Source organism: Podarcis bocagei, assembly GCF_964188305.1.
Source record: "Podarcis bocagei genome assembly, chromosome: 12".
In the NCBI taxonomy this organism is placed as follows: Eukaryota; Metazoa; Chordata; class Lepidosauria; order Squamata; family Lacertidae; genus Podarcis; species Podarcis bocagei.
Window position 1 is genome coordinate 9,136,936 of NC_138137.1, and position 6,000 is coordinate 9,142,935.

A 6,000-nucleotide genomic window follows, 5' to 3' on the forward strand; every position below is an offset into this window, starting at 1 on the left:
ATCCCTTGGTGGGGATCAATCTAAGACGCACTTCTTTTGAACAAAACAGCAGCAGCCCTGCTTCCCCATGTATAAAACACCCCTCAGTCAATTTACTCAAATTGCTTCCTTTCAGCTCAAACCCGAAGCTCAATTGCATACAGGCGCCTCAATCACCATTGGCACACTGGTCTGCTGAGCATAGCTGTCAACTTTCAGATTTGAAAATAAGGGATCAGCAGCCGCACCTGTCCCGGGGACAGTCTACGGGATATCTAACAATCTGGGATAACAGCGGGAAGCAGCGGGAAGTGGCACTGGAATAAGGGAATTCCCTGCAAAAAAAGGGAAGGTTGACAGCTATGCTGCTGAGTAAAGCTTTATATTATTATTATTATTATTATTATTATTATTATTATTATTATTATTATTATTATCATCATCATCATTATTATTATTATCTCAGCTTTCTCCCTAACAGGGACTCAAGGCGGCTTACAGATAAAAATAAGAACAGCTTTTAAAAATAATTCCCAGAAGTTGGAAGCTACGTATCTTCTAAAATATGTCTGTCTTTATTAAGTAGTGGGTTGACATAGCAGCCGGCACAGCGATTTCTTCAAGTAGCTCTTTTATTAAGATAAGCTGGAATAGAACTGCCTGCGAACAGCTCAGCCGGCCTGTATTTATAGGCAGCCGGCTGTCAACATTGTAACCACAACAGCTCAGAGTTCCCGCCTAAACTAACTGCCGCGGACCTGAGTGAAAACTACCTACAGACCTGAGTGAAAACTATATACAGTATCCCCCTGTTGGCCCAGGGTGAACTACACTACATAACACCCCTCCCCACCGAGATAAGGCGTTAGTTACAATCGTAATGGTTTCCTTATATACAGCACTACGCGTAATGGTTCAATTAGGCACAAAAGCATATCGGTTACATTTCCCATACTTAGACCAACAGTGATACCTGTCCAACAACGTAGTCCTTTAAATGAGTTGGGCGCTTGGAAACTCTGCCAGACCGCCGGGGACTGGTAGCCAAGTCCGGAGGGCCACACAGTTCTCGCTGAGGCTGTGGTGCGACCCTAGGTGGCGTTGGAACCAACTCCCCTGGATCCGCTGCTGTGGGTGGAGCCTCCGCAAGTGGAGTGGTCTGAGTCTGTTCTGAGACGGCTTGGTTCGGCTCCACGCTGGCAGTTTGCGAGGGAGGTGTAGGTGGGGCCTCGCCATCTGTACGTGTCTCTTCTGGAGCCGCAAGCGCAGTTGGGGGCACCTCGGTAGTGTCTAAGTCGCCAACCCTGCGCCTAAGCTGGTCTATGTGCCGTCGCCACAAACGTCCGTCTTCGAGTGCCACCTGGTACGAGCGAGGTCCAGTGACTCCCACTACTGTGGCTGGCACCCAAGGAATGTCCCCCACATAGTTCCGGGCAAAGACCTGGTTTCCTGGGACAAATGACCGTGGTGCGTTGGCACAGCCTGGGGGTTCAGCCACGGCAAAGTCTGGGTGTAGCCGGTCGAGCGGTGACCTGAGGCGGCGGCCCATAAGCAGTTCAGCAGGACTCCTCCCTGTGGCCGCATGAGGAGTGATGTGCTGCACGAACAAGTATTCAGCGACCCGCTCATGCCAGTCTCCCCGGTCCAGGCGCGCCAGTGCCTCTTTTGTCGAGGTCACCATTCTTTCCGCTTGCCCATTGCTGGATGGGTGAAAAGGTGCCGTTAGGGCATGGCGGATGCCCAGTCCCAAAAGATACCGCTCAAACGTGCCTGACGTGAACTGCGGTCCGTTGTCAGAGACAAGGACATCAGGACACCCATGCGTTGCAAACAGGCCTCGCAGCACCCGGATGACAGCTTCGGTAGTGGTGGAGGGCATCAGGGCGACCTCCAGCCATTTGGAATAGGCGTCCACCACTACCATAAAGGTCCGGCCGTGAAAGGGGCCAGCCAGATCGATGTGCACCCTCGACCAGGGTGTCTTTGGCGTCTCCCAGGTGTGTCCCTTAGCTGCCGGTGGTGCAGGCCTCGACTCTTGGCACGCTTGACAGGCGGATACCCAGGCAGTGATGGCATCGTCCATATTAGGCCACCAGACGTAACACCGAGCCAACGCCTTCATTTTGACAATTCCCGGGTGGCCAACGTGCAGAGCCTCCAGGACGCGCTGACGGAGTCCCTGGGGAATCACGACGCGGTCTCCCCACAGCAGACAGCCGCGATGAGCTGAGAGTTCATGTTGTCTGGTTGCGAAGGGCTGGAACTCCGATGCAAAAGGCCCTTGTGGCCACCCCCTCCACACCCAGTTGAGCACCCGGCTGATGGTGCGATCCTGGGCAGACGCGGAGGCCACAGTGGCAGCCGATACAGGCGCTGCCGGAAGATCCTCAATCAGGAGGAGCGATGAAGCTGGAGCCGGGTCTTCCACAAATGCTGGAAGAGGGCAACGGCTGAGGGCGTCGGCATGGCCCATCGATTTCCCCGGGCGATGGATGAGCCGGTAATGGTAGGCAGCCAGGAAAACAGTCCATCGCAGCATGCGTGGTGAGAGGACTGGTGGAGTTGGACGATCACCGGCGAGGAGGCCCAGGAGTGGCTTGTGATCAGTGATGAGGTCAAAAGTCCTGCCATAGAGGTATTCAGGGAACCTCTTCACTCCAGCCACAAGTGCCAATGCCTCCTTGTCGAGCTGGCTGTAATTCCGTTCCGTCGGAGATAGTGTCCTGGAAAAGTAGGCGAGCGGTGCTTCTCTTCCATCTGGGAAACGGTGACTAAGGACAGCACCGATGCCAAAAGGTGAGGCGTCGCAGGCAAGGACCAGCGGCCTGGATTCACTGTACTGTACCAGCACACTGTCTGAAGAAAGGAGAGCCTTGACCGCGTTGAAGGCCGCCGTCTCTCGGTGACCCCAGGCCCAAGGCGTCTTAGTGCTAAGGAGTCGGTGAAGAGGCTCAGCCACAGTGGCTTTGTGGGGCAGGAACATGTTATAAAAGTTCAGCAGCCCCAGGAATGCCTGCAACTCCGTTTTGTCCTTTGGGGTGGGGGTCTGCTGGATAGCGCGGATCTTGGATGTGGTTGGATGAAGGCCGGAGGCATCGATAAGATAGCCCAGGAACTCTACCTGTGGAACGGCAATCAGGCACTTCTCCCTCTTTACCTTGAGCCCGGCCTCCTGGAACCTGGTCAGCACGGCACGGAGGCGCTCGAACAGCTGCTGGTGTGATTCTGCAGACACCAAGACGTCATCAAAATATGGTACCACGCCCGGAAGCCCTTGCAGGAGACGCTCCATAAGGCTTTGGAAGATGCCAGGAGCCACACTCACCCCGAACTGCAACCGGCGGCAACGGAATGCCCCCCGGTGGGTGACGATCGTCTGGGCTTCAGCAGTGGCATCATCGACTGGCAGTTGTTGATAGGCTTGGGCAAGGTCCAGCTTAGCGAAGACCTTACCCTCACCCAGGGAATGCAGCAGGTGTTGGACAACAGGAACCGGATAAGCGTGCTGCTGAAGTGCCTTGTTGATTGTGCACTTGTAGTCAGTGCAGATTCTCACCGACCCATCTGGCTTGACAGGCGTGACGATGGGGGTTTCCCACTTTGCGTGGTCAACGGGCTCCAAAACTCCTTGGGCGATCAGTTTGTCCAGTTGTTCGTCCACCTTAGCCTTGAGAGCAAAGGGAACCCGGCGTGGCTTAAGCTTGATGGGGGCGACTTGTGGATCAAGGCTAAAGGAGATGGGCGTACCAGTATATTGTCCCAAGGTGCCGTCAAAAACCTCGGCAAAGTCTTTGACCAGACCCTCAGTCTCTGCGTTAGAGATGCAGTTGATGCCGGTGACTTCCAGGCCGAGGGCATCAAACCAGTCTAGCCCTAGGAGGCTTGGCCGCTGACCTTCGACCACTACCAACCGGAGCAGGCCCGAAAAATCCTTGAAGGCGATCCGGAACCGGCCAACGCCTACCACGGGAATGTCGTTTCCCTGGTAGTCTCTCAGGTGTACGCGGTGAGAGTCGAGTTGCCTTTTGGATACTCTGGGTACCAGTCTTTTGATGGTGCTCCATGACACGACGGACAGGGCAGACCCGGTGTCGATCTCCATGTCACATGGAGCTCCTTCAATGAGCACCGTGACGTTCAGCTTGCGTCGCGTAGACGAGTCGGTTTGGCCAATCGTGGTTCCAGACGGGCAGCGGCAGTTGGTGAGAGCGAAACAACTTTCCTTGGCAGACTGGAGTGAAGACTTGAACTTGCGAGTCGATGAAGGGGGGGTGTCAGACGGAGCCGATCGGCAGACCTTAGCGATGTGGCCCCTTCTGGAACACCTCCTACAGATGGCGTCTCTGAATCGACACTTGGCACGGGAATGGTGGCCTCCGCAGCCAGCACATTCCGGTTGGCCCTTGGACTTCTGTTGGAGCTTCCTGCGCTCCCGCTTTGTCTGGTGCACGTCATCGTCTTCACTGGAGGATGCCTCATCACTGCTGGCCTCTTCATGATGCACCGGAACTGGCCCCCTAGCAAGACGCGGGCTGCTGGACTTGCGGATCTCCTGGGCGGAGCGTTCAGCAGCTTCTGAGGCCACAGCCTCCTCAATGGCTTTCTGTAGCGTGAGGTCTGGCTTGGCTAGGAGACGCCGTTGCAGATGGATGTCCCGGACCCCGCAGACGATTCGATCCATCAGGGCATCGTCTAAGTCTCGGAACTCACGTAGCTCTTTTATTAAGATAAGCTGGAATAGAACTGCCTGCGAACAGCTCAGCCGGCCTGTATTTATAGGCAGCCGGCTGTCAACATTGTAACCACAACAGCTGAGAGTTCCCGCCTAAAATAACTGCCGCGGACCTGAGTGAAAACTACCTACAGACCTGAGTGAAAACTATATACAGTATCCCCCTGTTGGCCCAGGGTGAACTACACTACATAACAGTCTTCTAATACAGTGATACCTCGAGTTAAGTACTTAATTCGTTCCGAAGGTCCGTTCTTAACCTGAAACTGTTCTTAACTCGAAGCACCACTTTAGCCAATCGGGCCTCCTGCTGCTGCCGCACTGCCAGAGCACGATTTCTGTTCTCATCCTGAAGCAAAGTTCTTAACCCGAGGTAATATTTCTGGGTTAGCGGAGTCTGTAACCTGAAGTGTTTGTAACCTGAAGAGTATGTAACCCGAGGTACCACTGTATGTCTATGGGCGAGGAAGGGATGGTGGAGAATACTACAATTCCCAGTAGATTGCACAGCAGAAGGCATGCTAGGAAATGTAGTCTGGCGCTACCCCCAGCTTGCTCCCTTCTTCCTCTTCTTCCAGCCAAACACAGTGCAGTAATCTTCCCTTCCATCTCAGCTGCAGCAGCAGACTATGCATGAATTATCTTAGTGCTTTAGATCAGAGGTTGTCAACCTGGTCCCTACCGCCCACTAGTGCGCGTTTCAGGATTCTAGGTGGGCAGTAGGGGGTTCTACGACACAAGCTAAATCCTCCTTCCATCGGGCACTGGAAGGCGGTAAGGAAATTTGACCATCAAGAAAGATGCATTAGTGGGCAGTAGGTATAAAAAGGTTGACTACCCCTGCTTTGGATTGAAGTGTACTCTGTGGATATTGAGCTTCACCTGTAATGTAACATATTTTTCCAAGTCCGTTTTGATACCACATGGCTGGCTGCATACGAGACGTACTGTAACATCTGTACATGCATTTGTCCTGGAAAAGACACTTTGTGCTTAGTAATCGTTTTTTAAAAATTCCAGTAAAGTTTCTGATATTTTATTTTTAAGCAAGCTGGCTTCAGTACAAGGTTCCTTGCAGTACTGTGCTTGGTGAAGGGTGGCTTATCCTTCGTATGCCTCATAATATATATCCCTGCTGAAAGTGATAAGGAAGTTTGCATAAGATCATTTAGGGTGCTCTGTAATCAGCTACAGCGTTTATCTCAAGTACCATTTTGCTTGTTTGTCATGAAGGAGCTCAGCTGTGTTAGTTAAACAAACACTGCAGGACTGAGAGGAACCTTTGCATT